At 49.6% G+C, this 22,321-nt stretch overlaps 1 protein-coding gene across 6 annotated transcripts in view; it reads right to left on the bottom strand.

Annotated features, from left to right (window-relative positions):
• Window positions 1-22,321, bottom strand: part of LOC149358740 (uncharacterized) — a 441,725-nt gene that overhangs the window by 297,904 nt on the left and 121,500 nt on the right. The window lies entirely within an intron of this gene.

The raw sequence follows: 22,321 nt of genomic DNA, 5'->3' as shown, positions 1-22,321 counted from the left end.
TAACAACATCACAGACCCAGCCTTGAAGAGGGCCAACCTGCTGACGCTGTGCGGGGAGCAGACCTACGATACTGTCTGCGCCCTTATTCAGCCAAGCACACCAGCGGCAGTGTCTTACGACGACATCGTAAAAGCGCTGCAAAAGCACTACGACCCAAGGCCATCCGAGGTCTACAGCCGGGCTCGCTTCCAACGACGAGATCAACTGGGAGGAGAAACTGTGAGCGCCTACGTAGCCGCGCTCAAGAAGCTTGCTGCCGACTGCAATTTTGGAACGCTGTCGACAACAGCTACCGGGCAGGAGGGAGACGCAGCTTCTTCTGCTAACACCACCATGCTTCCCTTGGACGTGATGTTACGCGACAGATTTGTGTGCGGACTGAGTGACGAGTCACTGCAGCAGCGCCTGTTCGCTGAGAAGGACCTCACATTCAGCAAAGCTTACGACATCGCCGTTCGAGCGGAGAGCGCCGGTCACCAGCAGAGAGGGATTCGCCGGAACACCGAGCCGGTACACCAGACAAGCAACCAGGTGCGCAAGCCTTCTGTTGTTGTAAAATCGGTCAAAAAGGCACAACGCTGCTGGCGGTGTGACGACCAACACAACCCCCAGGGATGTCGATTCCAGTCAGCCACGTGTAACTTTTGCCACAAGCGAGGGCATATCGAAAGAGCATGCATTACGAAACGGAGACTTGCCAAGATAAAGTCACCTTCCCAGCCTAATCACAGCGTCAACGCCTCAGAGAATACGCCGCTATCTGATCTCCATGGAACAACATCAGCAACACCATCTGTGTTGTACGACCTGAACACCATGAATCTCGGCACGCGACCGAAGATTTTTACAGAAGTAAGCGTACATCACCAGCTGATTAAGTTCGAGGTGGACTCCGGCGCAGCCTGTACTCTGATCAGTGAGGACACGTTCCGAACTTCATGGCCACCTGACGCACCCGCCCTGCAACAAGACGACACGCACCTGCGAACGTGGTCAGGACAGAATCTGCCACTATTGGGCTCTGCCAACGTGCAGGTTAACTACAACGGCCAGACCCATACGCTACCTCTGCTTGTTGTGAAGGGCACAGGATCAAGCCTTCTAGGGAGAAACTGGTTTTCTCCACTAGGCGTGATGAAATGGAGTAAACATCAAAACGCCGATGCGCTAAGCCGTCTGCCACTAGACGCAACTGTTGACGAACCATTTCCACCAGGAGACGTTCTGATGTTCGAAGCACTGCCAGAACCTCCGCTTACAGCAGGCACAGTTGCAGCATCTACGCAGAAGTGCGCAGCTCTCCGGCTAGTTTACACAGCTGTTCAACAAGGCAACGTGCATAAACTCAAAGGGGACAACTTCGACGCTTACCGCAGGCGAGCTACAGAGTTGAGCACCCATCGCGGCTGCATCATATTTGGGTCCCGAGTTGTGATGCCGAGAGAACTACGCGCACAAGCTATGTCTCTCATCCACGCCGGACATCGGGGCATCGTTGCAATGAAAAAGTGTGCCAGAAGCTACATGTGGTGGCCTGGCATTGACAACGACATCGAAACAGTGGTGCGAGAATGCAAGCCTTGCCAGAGCAGCCGGAGCGCCCCGCCGAAAGCTCCTGTCCCAGAATGGGAAAAGCCAGACACACCATGGCACACACTGCACATTGATTTTGCAGGACCAATTGAGGGCTGCACTTTCCTTGTGGTCGTAGACGCCTACACAAAGTGGCTTGAGATAAGGCAAATGGGACAGACGACTTCGGCAGCAGTCATTGACAACCTCCGATCACTATTTGCAACGTTCGGCCTGCCGCGCAAGGTAGTGTCGGACAACGGAACACCGTTTGTGTCTGCGGAGATCCTCAAGTTTTATCGCGACAACGGGATCTCATCAGTTACATCGGCCCCCTACCACCCAGCGACAAACGGACAAGCCGAGCGCTACGTAGCCGAGCTAAAACGCGCCCTTGAAAGAGATCAGACAGGCTCGCTGCAGCGCCGCCTTGCGCGCTTTCTCTTCAAGCAGCACACGACGGTTCAGAGCACAACAGGCGAGACCCCCTCGAAAATGATGTTCGAGCGTGAAATGCGAACCCAGCTCACAGCCATCCTCCCCGAGCCAAAGGCAGAGACGTTCCGGGAAGAAAAAGCAATTCCGCGCTGCGGCACGCTTAATGAGGGGCAGCGCGTCCTCGCCCGACAGTTTCTGAAAAAGCCACGCTGGGAGGAAGCTACAATTGTCAGACGCATAGGCCTGCGCTCTTGGCTCGTCAACATACATGGCACAGTAGCACGCCGACATCTCAACCAGCTGCGTAGATTTACGACGCCGTCTGAGAGCTGTCCGCCAGCGGAGAGAACACGTGCACCATTTTCCCACATAGCCTGGCCCCTCTTCCCGGAAGAAGAGACTTCGCCCAGGACAGACCTAGGAGCCACAGCGAACAACAGCCAGCCTACAAGTGTTTCTCCCCCGAGCGCACAAAGCCAGCGCGCCTCCACGCGTGAGCGCCGACCCCCTGCACGATACCAGGCAACTTTCTAAGGGGGAAGGAAGTGTTGTGTCCCCTTATCGCTTTTGTGTGTGTGCGCCCCCTCCTAACGACCACTCGCATTCCCCTCCTAACGACAGTTCGCATCCTCCTCCTAACGACCACTCAATCCTCCTCCTAACGACTACTTGCCCTTCGTCGCACGCTGTCGCCAGAGGCCCCCCCCACGGTGCGCCCCGCACCCTCCTCCTGTTCTGAGAAGCCACTCCCTCCCGTGGACGCTTCTCCGCTCCGTCCTTTCTTCGGGCGGCCAGTTCGGCTGCTGCCTCGGTCGACGCTGGTCGCACCCTCTTCAGCTTTAAATAAACGAAGTCTAAAAGTACCGTGTGCGTCTTTCGCTGCATTCAACACAGCGACCGGACACGACAGTACTTACGGCCACTTCTTGCGCGCGTGCGGCACGGGTGTAAGACGTTAATAAGTACGATGCGTCCTGCCAAGTGCCTCAAGCCATCGCTCCAAACGCGAGGCTCATCAATCCAGTAGATTCTCTTTCTTTTTCATGTTTTTCTTTGCAAGTGCGACAAACGGCGATGCAGTGCACGTGCTTCCATCTTTTCGCCACTTTCCACTCAGCCCAAATCTCATCGCAGTCGTCACCCCCCCCACCTCCCATCTTATATAAAAAAGAAGAAAGCAAACGATCCGACTTCCCAACTCGCTCATGGATCTTCTAAAAGCTGCACGCAACCGAAGCTCAAATATAGAGCCGACGTTTCCCAAACACGAAAGCGCCCACAGCGAGCGCTCAATCGCCGCACTCGCCCGCGATTCTCCGACGACTTCTAAATACGGACGAAATGACAGATCGAGGAAGAAGGCGCGTAAGCCACAACCGCGACGGCCCACCGAAGCGAGGCAGAGTACTACGCCGGCCGCGGTCCCGAACGAGCAATAATCGCCAGCACACATCGAACAAGTGCATCGCCGCCTAGAGGGAGGTTTATATACACGTACACGCGCACAGAACACGACGAAAGGCGGGCCGGCGAGCCGTAAGTGCGTTCGTCCAGCGCTATATACGACACACCACACCACGCCTGGACAGCGCGCAGCGGAGACGGGAAACCTCGGAGGAAAAATGATGAGGGACCGAGCGAGAGCAACTCGTCCATCGCGCAGCCCGGCCGTATTGACTGGCTGGGGCACCTTGTTCAAGACACGTGCCGTGCGTACGGGAGCGTTCGGCGGGAAAGTAAGTACGCCACGCGCACGCACGCACGCACGCACGCACGCACGCACGCACGCACACACACACACACACACACACACACACACACACACACACACACACACACACACACACACACACACACACACGCACACACGCACGCACGCACGCACGCACGCACAGCCATATACAAGCCGGTCTCATCTTTATAACTGAAAAGCCTCTTACGGAGTCTTTACTCTAATAGCACACGCGATGGACGTCGTGGGCGTATATATAGCTGGAAAGAGAGCGGGTTCTACTCGGCTGGGCTTGGCTTTGCGTCCGCACAACGCTAAAGATAATAAAGTCGCTGCCTGAGGCTTAGCCCCGCTAGAGAGAAGGACGCGGAAGGGAAAAAGCGCGGTCTCTGCTCCCGTTTCGAGGGAGTATCTTTGGGCCGCCCGTTGTCTAGTCTATAATCCACGGGTATTACGCATCGCAGTGTGTGCGTGCGTGTACCAGACGATATCCGGCAGTAAACCGAGTCGGGCGATGCTGCAATAGCGCACGCCGTCTCGACCTTTCGTTTCGTTTTCTTTCGCTTGTTATTCCATGTCTTTGACCGAGCAGGCAAGGCAAGCACGGCCCGCGCTCGACGCTACATTGCCAACGGCGAAACAAAAGAAATCGCGGAAAGAAGGATGAAACAGCAAGAAAAGCAGGCTGTGATCGGCTTACCGGTCAAACATTTGAGAGTATCTTCTACTTTCTGCTATCGGCGCGCCTTCTCTTTCAGCTCACTTCCCCCGTTGCGCTATGCCATCCACGTTAATGAATGATCTGTGCTCTATCCCAAGTATATATATTTCAGCAGAATACGATATGGTAACTCGGCACTTTTGCTCCATTTGTGAGCTACTTCGCCGCAATATGTGCCCGTAGTCTTTGGACTTGTACTAAACGGTCCGCACTATTATGGCTGGGGCACTAAAAAAAAGTGTCTATAGTAGTAATGACAAAAAATATATATAAGGGGCTATCAATTGGATTGGTGCGCACGAAATGCGATGACATTTTTCTCTCACTCCCCAATCTATTCTAATTCTAATTAATCGTTGCTTTTATCATCACTACTGAGTCATTCTTCGTTCAGCGTCTCCCTCCTTTCCCCTAGAAGTGGAGAGAGAACCGGATGAAGGTGGGAAGCGGAAAGAGGGCAACGCCCCTAAGCGCCACCTGCCATGGTTGGCAATGTGAAGACTCCACAGAGACACCGACACTGAAAAGATTTCGCCTCCATGGTCGTCATAATGCTTAGACCCCATTAAAAAAAAAATCAGATCAACCGTACAGCATACGTTCAATGTAATCACATCCGTTGCGCAGAAGTGAGCGGACCAAAGCGAGCGCCAATAATAACTTCATCGCGCCCCGGTCGTGTAGCCTGAAATTGAGCAATGCGGTCCGCACTTGCCAGCGAAAAACAACACAGTGCGCTCATCAATTTCGGGTTTAGCGCCTTCAGCACCTTGGGAATACTTTGTTATTTCTTCACTTTTGTTTTTCTCTGCATATGTGGTCGCTATATTTTTGCTCGTGGGCGCTGTATGTGGATGCAAGTAAAAAGGAAAGGGAACCAAGAAAGTGATAGCGTGTGCGTTGCGGAATCTCCCAAGCTATGCGGATACCTACAAACTAGGGGTGTGCGAATATCAAATTTTTCGAATACGAATCGAATACGAATACTTGGTTCCGAATATCGAATAATCAAGGACAGACGCATTTAACCACTACAAAACATTATTTGAGCACCCAAGAACATCACAGTTCAACTATCAGTGATGAAATGAACACAAAAGATGTGTGTGGCTGCACAAAAAGTATCAAAGTCTCGAACATTATTCATAGAAGAGTGGAAATATCAGAGAAGATGGCTAGTACACAACATTGATTAAGGCTAGCTTGCCATAAGTACAAAAGCGCGTTGCTGGGATGAACATAAAAGGTTGTCGGCTGCTCTACTTGGTCAGGCAGAAGTAGTTCCCTTCTAGCTGAAACAACTTCTCCAGCTACAGAAAATGCCCTCTCAATTGGCACTGAACTGGCACGTATTGCGAGGTATTTCGTGCACAGCTCTGACTATACCAGCTTCGCAGGTATAGCCACAAAGAAGCTCACCAGCGTAGTCAGCTACTGCATGGCCCAACGATACGCATTGCTCTGATCGCTGCTATATTGTTATATCTCTTTTGATAGGACTTGCGGTCCGAAATGAACGCCGGTGCTCGCAATAGAATATTCGGCTGGGTACGAATATTCGCGTCGGATCGAATATTCGAAACAACACGAATACTTAGCTTTCGAATCGAATACGAATACTAAAAATATACTATTCGAATTATATTCGAAAATTTCGAATATTCGCACACCCCTACTACAAACGCAAACGAACTCGTCCAAAGCTCTTCAGGGCACTTCAGAGGTATGCTGTGCGGTGCGCCACTCCCACCTATGTTTCATTCATTTTGTTTGGTCATAGAATTGGGAAGAACGTGTAAAATACAGAGAAGGGGATGAGTGGCAACTGGCCTCTGAATTCGAGCGACATAAAAATAGCGACCAGTCAATGAGACGAGAAACAAACAAGTAGTATAGCAAACTCGGCAGGCGCTCACCGAAAAAGTTTTTCTCTTAACCAAGGACCACCGTAAATGGGCCCCACTGACGCACATGAAAAAAAAAAAAAGGCAATAGAGATCACATTGGGAATAAAGATGCCGACGAAAAGTTTTCGGGCAGACTGATGCAGGAGCACTTGTAGGGGCGCTTGCAGGATCAGTTGCAGGAACAGTCGCAGGAGCAGTCGCAGGATGAATTGGCGAGCTCTTGATTCCGGACGCCTGTCGTTCTCTAGCCTTGTCTAAAGAAGAGGGACAGTCCCAACTCGGTCAAGAGCGCCTCGAGCCCGAGTGAATACTTACATCAGCGCTCTGCGGTCACATGCCAAGCAGCCCCCGGAATTTCGGAAACGAGCCCCGCACGCGTTGACTCGGAACTCTCACAGCCTTCCCAGTCCGTGCAGTATACCCGTCACTGAACATAGATCGCTAAGACAATCCAAATGGACACAGCCTTTTGCCTCAAGTCTGCAGACACTGCAGCAAGTACAACTTATAGTAAAACACAGGCAGTCAACATCGGCTCAAATCTGTGTAACATTGTGCTAGCTGGGCATTCAACCCAAGCTACTGAACTCAACGAAAGACAGCCAATGCCTAACTCCCTGACCCAGCTTGACCGGCCCTAAGAGTAATAAAATGAATATAACGAGTAATAACAATAACGTGGATAATAGTGAGCGACAAACGTACCACGAGAGGGCGCGCTCAGAGCTAACGCGACAAGCGTCAGAAATACTAACGACGGCGGAATAAGTCATAAGACCACGGGGCCAGAAAGCACAGCGATGACAGTGGCTTAGAAGCCAGAGTGCGCGGCAATTTGCACATTTAAGCGCGCGACTGCATCCGCGGTTCTTTGTGTTCGTCGCACGGGCAAAGGGGGAGTGGGGATGAGTAAATAAAGCGCGGATTCTCCATGAATAATCGACGCCGATGCGCCATTCTCGTTTCGTACCCGCCGCCGCCGCAGCGCCATCCATAATGCATGCGCGCTTTTCCAGACCCGTGGACGAACCCCACCACCCGCCAGAGCGCGGGTGCACACAGGGGCTGCGGACCACGGCGCGGACGTCGGGCCCCAGAAGCGAGCTCGCGTCGCCAGAAGCGCCGAAATCCGCGACCCTGAAGCGCGCCGGCGCAGATAAAGCATGCGCAGAAAGTGGCGACCTCCCCGGCGCCGATAGCAACTATTACCTCACCTTGCTGCTCCTTATCGGCGTGACGTCATCGTCACGTGGACCTGACTGCGCACGCAACGCTGTACACAAGCACCTTCCTCGGCGCATTTATGAAAGCCGCAGGCGCTCTGCGGTCTTGAAATAAAGGCTGGTGAACCAGAGAGAATGCGTTTCTCTTGCGCCTGGTCGAAGCCTCGTCTAAGAACGGAAAGTTGAGCAAACGGTCGATAATTCATGACCACGACTAAGCAGTGCGCCCGACGAACCCAAAGAACGAGAAGGCCACTTGTACGAGCGCTGACCCCCAGCTAGACGATTTATTACCGGGAAAACACAACCTTTCCTCAAAAGTAAGTGTTTAAGAGTCAGCGCCTGTCTCTAGTAACATTTTCTGACAATAAATTGCTCAACTGAGAGTCGGCGCTCGTGGAGTGAGCTTGTCGTTCTTTGGGTTTGTCTGTTCGCGCTTTTTAGTCGTCATTATACACGTATACAGCTCACCAACGCTGTCGCTGGCACAACATAAGCAAGCATACAAGGACGAAAAGCAATACTGCGAGCACACTCGTTAGACTGGACAACAAAGGAATATAAATAAAAATAACAGCGCCCTCCCCACACCAATACTATACGTACACGCGATTTGTCTTATACTGATTCAAAGAATGAAGTACGTTCCTTTTTAGTTGTGCAGTAGTTCATTTAATAAACAAGAACAGCAGAAATCTCTAGCGCTCCTTTTCAATTCGTTTTGCTCGATGTTAAGTTTGTTTCCGCAATAATATCAGAAAGGCCGGCCCGCCCTAAGAATAGCCTGTGCACGCTCACGCCATTTCAATGCACCTTGGCTTTCCCAGAAAACACTGAGGAAAAAAAAAAAAAAACAGAAACAAAGCATACCAAGAAAGAAGGAGGAGTATGTGATCTCCCTCCGATTTTAGCACGCATCTCCGAGGCACCTTTCAGCAAGAATTCAAACGTACACGATGGTCAGCCCAAAACTTTCCGTCGCCGGCGGGCGAAATCGCGCTTTGGGCAAAGATGCCGCCGCTTTGTGGAGAAAAAAAAAAAAAAAAAGTTGCGCAGTTAGACTGTCATTGGAAAGCAGAAAACATCGACAATAAAATAAACGCGTCTCTTTTCTAGTTTTTTGCCTTTTGTAGCTAACACGACGAGGAAAAGTATTGAAGCAGCTCTCAGGGCAATAAATCGCCAAAAGGGGGGGGGGGGGGGGGGGGGGGGAATGGGGCGCTCGAAACGGCGAGCATCAGACGGAGAACAGCAACCCGACGGCGATGCCTTGGGGGCAGTGACGAATGGCCCCGTCCTCTCTCGATGTCCGTCCATTCACTTCGATCCCGGCCTTCGCCCGTCTTGTTGCTGTTACGCCGCTTTACATTTTGCTTACTGGATTCCCATGCCTCGAAAGCGTGCCAAGTCGTGTTCGAAGCACGATCCCTGCAGTTCTCCTTGGCTCTACCCTATGTCTATACATCAAGCAACACTGGAGACGAGTTCCACGTTTGGGGACGCATACGCTTTGAAACGAAGGGTTTTGCATTCGGCGTTGCTTCGAGGGCACTTCTGTGTCCAGATGTCTCACGTCCACTGCTTTTCTGCAGCGAAATGGAAGGACAAGACCTCACAAACCATTCCATCAGACAAAAAAAAAGTTTGACTGATAGCGTTTTGACAGTTGCAAATATGCTGTCGTCGGTAGTTCAACCAATCACCCCGCTCTTAGACCTGCGTTTCCAACCACGGTATAGCCATTCGGCGTCAGTTAACAATGCAACTACATATTGTCCAAACACAACTACGCAGTGTCGGGGACAAAAAGTGCCCAGGACAAGCGATCGACATCAAAAGCATATATCATCGTTGTTAGCCGGTGGTTGCCGGTCCCAATTATGGAGATGAAACTAGGCCTTGGACTTGTAATATGTGCTAGTGAAATCGGCCGAACAATAGCGCACTTCGCACCTATAAGCCAATATCATCAGTCGCGCGTCCTGGAGAATTTTGTCCCCAATAGTACATTCCCTACAATATGCGGCGGCATGCTTCAACTCCTGATGGGGCCAGTCTGTACCGTACCCGTAGTTGCCTAAGCCACCTACTCATACTTAGGTTATCTGAATCCTCGCTCTGACGTATTAAAGCGGAAGCTGGGATCAGATGCACCAACACCGAACCCGTATTCTCGGCGCTGTTCGAGCGTATAAGATCACCCCGCGCGCTGTTTATCACGGCAATCATCAACGTGCAAGCCAATCAGCGATCGTGAGGTTTGCGAATGCAACCCCATATGAGCTGTACGCGCCTGTATCTTCTATAGAGAGCTCCACAGCACCGCAATGCCGTAGTGTGAGTGATTACACAGACAGGGCGGAAAGCTATACCAGCTGGAACATGTTCGTACGCCTCCGTTGTGCTAGGCTTTTCTTAACCTTTATGCTCCATTACTTTCGCTAATTCCTTTTCTGCGTGCGTGCGTGCGTGCGTGCGTGCGTGCGTGCGTGCGTGGAGTCAGGTCGTTGCCGGAGCAAGCCACGACTGTTACGACCACAGTTCCATACATGGTACACAATGCAGACCACTTCATCTCATGCCAGAGCTGGTTCAGAATACAGCTAGGATTCGCCTGTCCTGTAGCATTAGTAACTACTTCCGCGAAACGACACAAATGAGCGTTTGCAGGAGCGACCGCTGAGCGGTGGGGCTTCGAGAGAATCCGTGCTATCGGCCGCGTAGGTCACCGTCTATATAGAGAGGGATCTCGATTCTTGAGCCGTCAGATAATGAGGCCCCGACTCCGAGCTGCCTCATAAACGCGATCCGAGACTACATCCCCAACCCCCCACCGTAGCCATCCTTTGCCACACTACCCACCCTCGTCAACCCTCGTAGCTCTTCTCCCCTACGCTTGGACGTGACGCGATGAACGTCTGACGATGTCTCCTCGAGCATTTGTAGGAGGAGAACAGGGATGGGCAAGCGGACTGCAAAAAAACTCTTCGATTTCAGCCTCTTCCTTAGTTAAGGTACCCAGGTTCGTTTGAAACAAAGGAGAGGAGGACTTCCTCCTCGTCGTTCAACTATGCCACTGCGGAAACTTCCTTATCAGAAGCCAGCGACGTCGACTTCTTGAACACGGTGGACGCTAGCCTAATGAGGCAGCAGCGCCTTTTCGCGCGGGCCGAGAACCTGAGCGTCCACGCTCAATGTTACAACTTTCCCTGGTTAATGAGGAAGCTTTAATTGCAGGCACCGCTGTTTTGACACGCTCGCCGCAGGCCTCAACAAATGATAGTGACACAAAAGTCGTACATGCGCTGCTTAGGAAGACAAAGAAAGTGAGTACCTGTTATCCTCTCCATAATGAATGAGTGAAAGTCCCTTATTTTGAAAGGGAACGCGCAAGGCAGCTGCGGGGCGAAAGAGAAAAAATGATTGGGGTTCAACGTGGCCTGAACTTAGTTATACGAGCGAAAGCTCTGTTAAGCATGGTTTCCACTGTCTCAAATCAAATGTCAAGGTGAAAGTGAAGGTAAGGTACCCAACGGTCATAGTCATACTACGATAGCTTGGAGCATCCCACCAAGCAGTTAAGTTTAGTTTGACCTTGTGATGCACTGAAGGTCACTGTCGATGTTGTGCCCACTGTCTCAAAGTAAATGCTAAGGTCAAAGTAAAGGTCAGGTACCCAATGGTCATGATCACGTGGTCATACAACCATAGCTTGGGCCACACCACCACGCAGTCAAGTTCGGCTTGACCTTGTGCGACATTGAAGGTCACTGTCTCATCCACATCGAAATGGGAAGTTGTACGCCCAGGAGCAGAGCTCTCGCTCTAAAAGGGTAAATGGCGCTTTTTACCTAATTCGCACGTCAAGATACGAGTCAGTATACGGTATGTGGTGCTCAGGCTGTACCCGATCAGATGAGAGATTAGTTCTTTGTTTTTTTGTTGTTGTTTTTTTTTTTTTCAGCGCACGCCTCGTTATCCGTCAAGATTGAAAGTTAAGCTGCTTGCCTCCATAAAGCGACCTTTCAAAAGGAGCCCTTTTCTGGTTCAGAAACTATAGCATGGGATCGAGGTTATGATTTTTTACTCTCAGCGATTCAAAGAATACGCGCCTATTATATACTTTATGTGAGAATAGCGCTATTTTATGAGACGGAGAGCGCACAAGTGCACAAGGCAAGGCATGCGCTGCTTATCCAGCGCCAAGTTCAAACCAACTCGGAGCTTCTCCATGCTAGAGAGAGCGGCTTTCAATGGCCTCCTACAAAAGTGACGTTCTCGAGCACCCGAAACACATCTCCAGGGAAATAGAAACCAGGCGGGGCCGGATGAGTTGTACAGGGGCAGTATACCATTTCGCGCAGAGTTCCATCAAGCCTCTCACAAGCGTGGGGATGGCCGAAACCACGAAAACCTCCCAGACAAATGAACGGGCACCAGAGAGAATGAGAGAAAGGCAGGAAGGACGGAAAGGGGGATGGGGCGCCGAGGGCATCAGGCTTTAAGCCTCGCGAAAAGAAGAGCTCGCCGAAAGCGAGGACGTATGTAGTATGCCGAAAGCCTCAAGGGGGGAAAAAAGGTGACCGCCGGCGTCCAATTATGGGAGTGAGTGGCGTGTTCCTTTCTTCATTCCCATGGCATGCCTCTCTCTGCCTACCGCATTAACCAGAATCTAACGCGCACTGATTTTTTTTTGTTACTCACGAAAATTGAGGCTTACAACTCCAAGCGCGTTATAATAGGAGGTCAAGGTGAAACTACGCGATAAGCAGCCCAAACGTCATTACACCACCCACCCCAAGGTGGATGGCATTTGAGGTCTGGCTCAAGGCGCTAGGCCACCCCGTGTGTATACGCCACTGTGCTAGTTGCGTTTTGCGCGTGCCTTTTCTGCGCTTTGTCTTTCCGAGAGGACGAAATTTGGGTGCGCGTTAGGGGCGGGTAATTACGGTACCCCTTAGGCCGCCGCTTATTCCCCGAATCTCGAGCAGAGCTATATGCCGGACCAAATTCCTCTCGGCAGGACACCCTGCATCAGGCAGGCCTCGAGATGAAAGACTGGGGCAGAGCAGCCGAGGAGACATTCTGCGAGGCACGTCGGCACCACAGAGGAACGAAAATGATAATAAAAAAAACAACAGGAAAACGAGAGAGGCAGAGAGGTCCAAGAAACCAGATGCACGCAGTCGGAAAGGAAAGGGTAAAATGAAAGGAGGAAAGGAAAGAAAAGGAAAAGCGGGTGTCCCTCTTTGAGGTGCTGTGATTTCGTGCCTCTTTCAGCGTGTGCCCTTCAAGCTCGAAGCGTACATGCAGCTCTGTTCGTGCAAAGGGCTTCACTCGACAAACCTCTGGGCTGCAGCATATCGGAAGGGGAAAAAATAAATAAATAAAGGACACACTGCGCCGACACCGCAAGCGGCACTGCGGAGGATTAGGAGCAGCGAGATTAGTGGTAGTATGGAATGAATAAACAAGAATCAGGAAAGACAAAAAAAGATTCCAAGAGAAGGAGAAAGAAAAGTTGCGCGAATGCGACGCAGCAACAATTTCTCTCGGAGTGACCGCAGCAAACTCGCTTTCTCAAGAATCTCCAGCGAGATTGCACTGCGTGAGAACAGCGAGCGGCGAAAGAAAAACAAAATGGGGCGGCATAACACTGAAAACATAGCGAAATTCCAAACATGTAGAGTAGTTCACTTCAAAGGGGAAAAAATGCGCACAAGGCAAGAACTAGTTAGTTCTTGCCTGTTAAGTAACGTTATTAACAGACTTCGCAAGTGCTAACATAATTAAATGGTCTCTTTTTATCTATCGCCGCTATTCCAAAGTTTCCACAACAAATTTGGCAACGAAGGCGTTTAAAACTGTAACGGCTTTGTGGCCAGGCGTATTCGACAGCAACGTAGTTTACTGCAGACAACTTTTCTAGTAAGATCCAAAGATTCCCGCAGAAAAGTTCCCGTCCGCAGTCTTCTGCCTTACGATCCTCGCAGGAACTCCACCAGCGCATTTCTGGGGAAACTGCGGTTCGCGACTTAATTGACCAAGCAGTCCTCGCGGGGAATAAATGAGACAGGCGACAGCTATTGTCCACCACGACTAATTTGCGTTGCAAAAAACAAGGCTCAGCCGTTTATCTTCACGAATATCGCGCAAGCGATGTAGCGGCCAAGCAGCGCAGCTCAGAGAAGTAATTAACTATGTGGAACATTATTTGAATGTAGTTATGACGGACTTGCTGTGTCTGCACGAATACTGCTTCAGACCATGAAGGTACTGACGAGGTACATATCTGTGAACTTAAAATGTTTAATTGGAAGGTGAGCATGATAATCTGCACAAAGAAAATCATCACAAGTAACCGTTTTTTTTTCTGTATACAACGAATTTTTCCAAGCAAGAGGGCCAGTAACCTTATGACATATCTACGCGTTTCCAGCAAATTTAGCAAAAAAAAAAAAAAAAGCCCCGGTAAAATTATTTATCCACAATGAAACCTGCGCAAAAATCAGCTGAACAGCTGACAACTTGTCATGCGGAGCCGAGTGATCAGCCGTTGCTGTTCTATGTCGCACAGCCTCCAATTAAGGGAACATCCCTTCAACGCTCTCTGTGACGCAACTAGTCCTCTCCAGCTGCCAGATATTTTAAAAGAACAGGACTATTACTCACGTAGTAGCGCCAAGGAGTAATGGAGCCGCAAAACTACACAAACAAGCGCCCAGGAATTTCTGGAACGTCCACATAGTCGTCAGTACTGCATGCGTCCTCTAGCCTCGATTAGTGCGCAAATAGATCCGGTTGCAGGCAGTGGCATATGCAGTTCAGAGGACGAGACCACACAGAGTATAACAACGTCTTTTTTTGTTATTATTATTTCGCGGAAGATACAGAAAGTTAACGTTGATATAAGCAACTGGATCCGTAGCCGATCGCTAGTCACGGATCCATTACAAAAATATAGCACTTGTAAGCAGCTGTTTATGATTGGAACATACGAACATTTCACTTGTACGGTGAGGTGTACTTTTCTGATATGTGTCGCTTTAGAGGGGTGCAATACTGTATGGGTGCTAAATGCTCGATCGAATGACATTCCATACTTTAGCGCAGATAAATGATACTGTTAAATGATACTCTTCGACGTCCGTATGTATTGGGTGTTATAGGTAGATTGAGACTGCTTGTATAAAGCTACTCGAAGGCATTAGCACCATCGAAGAATTATAAGGCATATTTGCTTTTATAATGCAGTTAACCAAAAGGGCAGTACTGTAATCGTGAATCGAATGGAACGGGATGATGTCAACGTCGCTGTAGAACGGTTCTGACGATGAATGCCAAGCTACCGATGCTATTATTCTCAGTGCGCTATTCTGGAGAGTAATGAGCGGTGCAAGGTACGATTTATAAGTGAGGCCCCATGAGTGAATGCAGTATACTGGACGGCGCCATAATAAACTGAAATTCGCAAACCTAACGAGCCTATTTGTTCAAAACGGCAAGCTCCGCTTTTCCGAGATCGTGGGTTGTAGTCTGCTCCGTACCCCAGCTATACAGGCGCAGACGAGTATAGAAAACGATTCGTCACTCTTTAAAGGTGCACTGAAGAGGAATCTGAACACGTCTTTTTGCCACGGGAACTCGATCTACACGTTCCGAGCATTCTAGAAACTTTGATTTATTGACCTGTGTGGCCGATTTCCCTAATTAAATCGAATTAATGTCCGCCTCCCGCCCTTTTTTTTTTTTTTGAATTCTCCCTCGTACAGTGGGCGGAGTCGACCAACGCGCGGAGTGCCTTTCACCCAGTCCCGTGGCGGCTTGCCGCTCTGCCATCGGCGGAGTAATACGTAGTAATCCGCAGAAGCAAATAGGCCGCGCGTATTTTTATTTCTGCGGGCTTATTTTGCGGCTATATTATCTGCGAATGAAACTATTTATTCACGGAAACCTAAAAAACAAAATAAAGCGAAAGCAAAGCCTCCACGGAGCTGGTTGAAAGGCACTCCACGCGTTGGTCGACTCCGCCCACCGTACGGGGAGAATTAAAAAAATAAAGGCGGGAGCCGGACGTTAATTCGATTTAATTAGGGAAATCGGCCACACAGGGCAATAAGTAGACGTTTCTAAGAATGCTCGGAACGTGTAGATCGAGTTCCCGCGGCAAAAAAGACGAGTTCAGATTCCTCTTCAGTGCACCTTTAAGAGCAGCGGTTATCGTACCTTAGCATTACATGCCTTGCCCAAGCCCATTTATTCCTCTTGATTTCGACCAGGATATCATTAATCCGCATTTGTTCCCTCACCCAATCTGCCCGATTGCGATCTCTTAACGTTACACCGATTATTTTTCTCTCCACAGCTTGTGAATCAGTAAGAATTGTCAGTGACCGCCCAGTCCGATAGCCCTCCGCTAGATTGATTCACAAGCAGCCTGCCGCAACTATCTTTGCGGCAGAGTAGGTCACAGAGCGCTCCGCATACTCCGCTCTGTAGACTGCAAGACGCAACAAACACATGCAAAACCACACAAGCCGATCAAACATAAGATCATCTGGGTACCGGGGCACACGGGGGTGGCAGGAAACCAAGAGGCAGACAGGATAGCTCGAGGATATACTAACTACCGAGCATCCAACGTCAACGACCTTGAGGAATCCCTGCCAGTACCTCAGGAATACTCGGCCATACTCAACAACTACAAAGGCAGCAGGATGCGGTACCCACCACCGCACAAATCTTTAAACAAAGAAGAGGCTGTCACATGGAGACAACTGCAAACGGGGTCATATCCAAATCTAAACACACTAAGTAAAATTCACCCCACACTTTACGCACACAATTGTCCGTGGTGCCATGAAAAACCTACACTGTATCACATCACATGGGCATGTCAGAAAGTCGACATCGTCCCAGTCATACAAAACCCCAGTGTGGAGCAATGGGAGGGTCTGCTCTCCAGCGACTGCCGCGATGACCAGATCGGTTTGATACGGCGAGCTCAGCTGACGGCAGCATCCAGCGGAGCCCTGGAATAGGGGCAACCGACCGTTGCGGATGGACTCATCTGACCACATAAAAAAAAGCACTTGTGCTAGAGCCAAATAAAGTTATCCTATCCTATCCTATCCTCTCCACAGCTCGCTGCGTTTTAACTTAAGCTGGACCCTTTCCATTAGTTTGTACGTTTCTGCCCCGCATGTCACTACCGGTAAGATACAGCTGTTGTACACTTTTCTCTTGAGAGATATTGATGAACTGCCATTCATGATTCATGAATGAACTCCTGAATGCAGGGCTTCACGGAGCGAACGTAACCCACAATGTCCCACGATAAGCCAAGAACCGCAGAACTAATGCGTTGATACTCGATAAAGGAATACAGTACATCATACAGCTAAAGCCCTATAAGTTGTACTCTATACCATATAACGATTGTCTGTATGTACAGACCTTCGTTACCTTTCAGTGTTCGTCTTTACATTCTAAGGACAAATACGCTAAGTAAATACGCTTAGTAAAAAGGGAGTGTGCTATAATATTGCTTACTTTCTTTTTACTCCTTTCTGTTGAGAGTGTTGTTGGGTTTGGGATGCCCCCCCCCCCCCCCCCCCCCCCTCTGCCTGTGTGGATTAAGGCAGTTCGCGCTCCCCTCCTGCCTAAGTGGATTAAGGCAGCGACCTTCCAGGACCGTGGGACCATGGTGGCAGCGGCGAAGGTCAAAGACCGCCGAAGATGCGGCGACGATGGCGGCGTTCCGTGGCCGAGTCGACCCTCGGGTCAACGAACAGAGTGGTGGTGTGCTGAGTGAAAGACAGCAGTGTTTAATTACTGAGTCTCTACCCTCTCCCATCAACAGAGCTGCGGGAGAGCCCCACGGCCCAGCGCCGCCCTGCCGTGGGCGGTATCAACAGTATCCACAACGGTCCGTCTGATTGGACACGTCATTCTTCGAACTATTTCCACAGACAGGGATCTGGGGAATCGGTGCGCTATTTAACGGGCTGTTGTTGTGCGACTCCAGAGCACTCCTGTTGACTCCTCAAGAAGCTCCTTTTCACTGAGCTTCATTCTCAGTTACCCTTGTTGTAAATAATGTAAATATTCCTGCATAAAGTTTCTTCCTTCCTTGTTTTCTACTCGTAACCCCGTCTCCCGTCCTTCCTCGTCCCTTCTCCGGCCCGACCACGCTCACCCGATCCTAATAGTGTACTACGGCTAAAGCCCTAGAATCGCTTTTCATTCAGTGTCACAGCCACCTTAGTTTTTGCTCATCTATGCGCTCATTTTCCACTCCATAACCACACTGAAAGAATCATATGCTTCTTTGTCGCTTTCTGCATCTCTTCTATCTTGCACTTACGCCACTAGCATTCTTTTATTATTATTATTATTCATGCGGCTTACAGTAAGCCCGGTGAGGTGAGGGTGTATTTCGCGAAACCCATCGATACACTCGGTGAACTCGTGGTTGTCGTCGCAGCGACTAATTAAGTAATTATTCCTCTGCGCGCGCTTCTAGCACCCAGAACAAAGTATCCGGAATGCGCCGAAGAAGAGAAATATTTGAAAGCCGGGAACAAAGACCGAGCCAATCGACAGAATGGAAGAGAGAAAACGTAGTACCTGCATCCGACGTACGCTGAAATCCAGAATGCCTGTCCTAGAAACAATGCAGCTCACATTCGGAACAGTTCGTGGGAGTCTCAACAGTCCGTTAGTTCTTCCCCCCGCCCCAGTAAAAAAGAAAAAAAAAACTAACTGAAGCACATTGCGAAAAACTAATCTCACTTTGTTCAACTACAGCGCTAAACCAGAGAGGATAAGAAAGAGCTGGAAGACAATGGGGAAAAAAATCAAGGAAAGATGCGCAAAAAAAAAAAAAGGTGGGAGCGCTGTTTCTCTGGCGCTCGGGTTTCACGGCGGCCGCAGCAGAGATGAGCCGACAAGAGAGAGGATTATGGGTAGAGGGTGAGGGGCCCGGAGGGCGCGCTCATATCCCGAGCAGGGGCGGGACGGCGCGCACGCCAGATGCAAATAAGCCAGCTCCCCCTTTCCCGCCCTTCTCCCGCAAGAAAAAAGAGAGAGAGAGGGAGAGAGTGTCGTCCCGAGCACTATTCGAAATTGTGCGCGTGTGCCCCAGGCTCATCCAGGGGCCCCAGGCTCGCCCGGGGCTTAGGCATGCCTCGTCGGCAACGGACGGCTGCTGTGCTTTCTCTTGGCCGCCAGCACTCTTTGCTCCCCTTGCCCTCTATCGACCCGCAGAGGGGAGAGGAAGAGACGCAGAGAAAATAGAGAATGGAAGAGACCCCGACTACAGCCACGTGCATATACGATGGTGATGCGACACGAATGACGACGAGGGCGCACTGCCTTAAAGCGCATGTATTACGCTTACCGTGACATAACTGTACACAAGTGCACGAATCTTAGAGCGTACTTTTCGCAGCGAAAAGGTGGAAACAGCAACTTAATAGTTGGTACAGGTTTGGTTTGTTGAGGTTTAACGTCCCAAAGCGACTCAGGCTATAAGGGACCCCGTAGTGGAGGGCTCCGGAAATTTCGACCCCCTGGGGGTTCTTTAACGTGCACTGGCATCGTACACGGGTCTCTAGAATTTCGCCTTCATCGAAATTCAGCCACCGCGGCGGGGAAAGAACCCACGTCTTTCGGGTCAGCAGCCGAGCGCCGTAACCACTGAGCCACAGCGGCGGGGCTAATAGTCGGTACAGTTCAACAAATTTTGAACGAAAAAGTCAGTGAGCACATATACGGGAGGGAAAAAAAATTAACACAAAAAAAATTAACACAGTTGACTGAACCTGTTGCTTCACAGTGACAAACGATCGTGAAATCGATCTCGCCATCATTTTACTCTCAAATGTGCTTGTTTTTACAAGAAGCCTAACACACCGTAAATGTCAGAATAGCGCTAAGCGCTTGTACGGCACGATAAAAGAGAGACGGCACCTCAAGCCGCGGTAGAACCTAGGGAGACCAAGTGCGCTACCCAGCTCGAGGAATAGAAGCAGCCGAAGGAAGGGAGAAAGGAAAGAAGGGAGGGAGAGGGAGGGAGGAGTATGTCTAGAAGCCAAACGATTTGCCAATACCTCAGTACAAAATGGGAGACGCCTATTTGCGCGTACGGACTATATGTGATCACTTGACCTCTCAAGCAAAGAAGACTAATGGGATTAGTCTGTCTGCGAACATGCTCTCTATGTGGTCACATGACCAATCGAGAAGAGGACAAATGAGGGAAGTGTGCGAGCGTAACACTTAAAAATGAGCTGCGCGCGAGGCTGCCCCCTCTGCGTCTCGTCAGCAAGGTGTGGCAATGAGTTCCAAGGTTATTAATCTTGTTCTCGAGCTGCCGCTTTACTGAAATGAAAGTTTTGTACCATCTTATATTAAAGTGCGCGAGCGATCGTTTAAAGAAACCGGTGCAGTCGTATTCTGCGCAACAGTAAACCCCTTCATCTGCACGCAGCTTAAACATGCGCTCGATCGAAGACGACCGATATGTCGTAAAGCGCACTGTTCTCCAATCACCTCGCACAGGGACTGGCCAAAAAGAGAAATGAAAAATCAAATATTCGCGTTACGCAGACAAAATAGGCTCACTTTTCAAACACTGGCCTCTGGACTCGGAAGAGAACATTCAACAAAAACCTGTTCTGCAGTACTGCCGGGACAATAAAATTCGTGCCACCGGCATTTTCGCCTCTTCAAGCATTCTTTTTTTTCTTTCTCTCAAAGACTTCTTACAGGGCGAGCAAACTTCATTTCGCTTCTTTTCCCAGAACAAGTCCTTCCACGAATTCGGGCCAACTCTGATTAGTTTTTCTCAGGCGGCTGTCCAATTGAAAAAAAAAAAAAAAAACACTGCTCGAATCCACGGCTGCTAAACGTGCTTTTGAATGTAAGCCCGGTGCTGTGCTTAACGAATCCTGGAATGTGCGTCGCCATTCTTTCGCAGGGTATTTACCTTCTCGCATTTTCTTTTGTTTGCATTCCTCCATGCTCAGGCACCGGCGAGCCTTTATTTCGTCCGGGAATCAGCGAGTTAGTGCAAGTCTGCGCTCCTTTTGAGCAATTTCAAGCAGCGCCGAGGGGTGCATGCTATAGCGAAAAAAAATCAGTACTTGAGCAATCTGCAATTAACTTCCTTAACGAAAAAAAAAATGGAGGTCAGGTTAGAGCCTATTTCTGTCGACACACGGTGAAGGCAATTAACGCAGGAGTAAACTCTCAGCGTAAATGACAGGTGGAGTGAAAGTAAAAACGAGGAGACGGTATTAATGATGCAATAAAAAAAAAACGACGACAAGATGTTAATGGCAAAAATCTCGCAGCCACGCTCAAGGACGGCTGAACAAAACCTCCATGCCCCGAAAAAGTTCGTCGGACGATAATTTCTTTAAGAGTGCGCCGTTTCGGAAATATACGAATTACTTTGCTACCGCCCAATCTATTCGCACTCATACTACTAGCGCGATGGTAAAAAATTTATATTATCAGGAATCACGCAGCAATCAGGATTAACAAGTTGATAAAGTCCCGCTAGCACTGCAGTTTTCTTGTACGAAGAACCCTTTCCAAAACAAACTCTACTAAAGATGCAAAAAAGGACTCTACGGTCCATTCGCATTCGTTTCCTTCTTTTAAATATGCATAACCGTATTCTAAAAGGCATGACATACCTCGTGAAATTTTGGCTTGAGCTCAAAAATTTTGTTAAACAACACGCTTGTTACTGAGAATTTCCAATAGCGACATGTTCAGTATGAACGATTTCACAAACTTTCATAGACAAAAAGACCCTAGCAAATGATGCACAGTAGTATCGAAATACCGTGGACGCCAATAAAGGCACTCGAAATTACTTCCTCATTAGGCCGCTAATAACTGAGGATTCTTCTATATTAACATCGTTTTCATAAGTTTACAGCTTTATAATGAAAGTGGCGCTTTTTTTTTCGACTACTGACAAGCAAAAAAAAGTAAGACTTGTGGTGTCGTGGGTTCCATGTCATGACACTGGGTGCCACGTATAGGTACTGTCCCAGTCGGTGTTGTGAACGTAATGTTTCGTAGAACACAGTTTTCCGTGCGTCGACCTCGAGGACCGATTCTCCGCTTTTGCGGAAACATTTGGACTAATTTACGACCGTCTGCGCCCTCCGAGGAGGGTGCCCCCCGTCCCCCTGCGCCCAGCCAGCCGCCTCTCCCTAGAGAGCGTCGCTCAACACCGGAGCCCTCGAGTGGCGATAGGGAAGGTGTCTGGCGGCTGAGACCGGGAGAGCGACGAGACAACAGCAAAAGCGTCAGTCGCAAAACGAACCTTGTACTCATCGAACCTTTTTGTAAGCTCTCTTTTAGCCAGTATTAAATTAAGTTATTCTTTGTTCACCGGTTGCTTGTTCTTCGCCGAACGTCAGCGTATTCACGATAGTCGGTGCCATTGAGTAAATATGCGCATTTGAATATACACTGCTGTACTACTTCCTACTGCCCCTGTTATGTTTTATTGTGAGCCCATTCTCCACAGTACGTGACCATGATGCTTATAGTGTAGTGCACCCATACAAGCAGTTTGCCTTCAGCCGCATCTCCCTGCAATGTGAGGCTAAAGTGTATGAAAAAAAAAAAACGTGAAAAACAATCACGTTTCGTCAACGACGACTCCACGCGAAAGAGCAGATACACCTGTACGAAGGCAAA

This window comes from Amblyomma mixtum, chromosome 2 (genome assembly GCF_055824585.1).
Source record: "Amblyomma mixtum isolate Tamu chromosome 2, ASM5582458v1, whole genome shotgun sequence".
Classification (NCBI taxonomy): Eukaryota; Metazoa; Arthropoda; class Arachnida; order Ixodida; family Ixodidae; genus Amblyomma; species Amblyomma mixtum.
The sequence above is the reverse complement of the archived record's forward strand: the minus strand, read 5'-3'. Positions and strand labels throughout refer to the sequence as shown.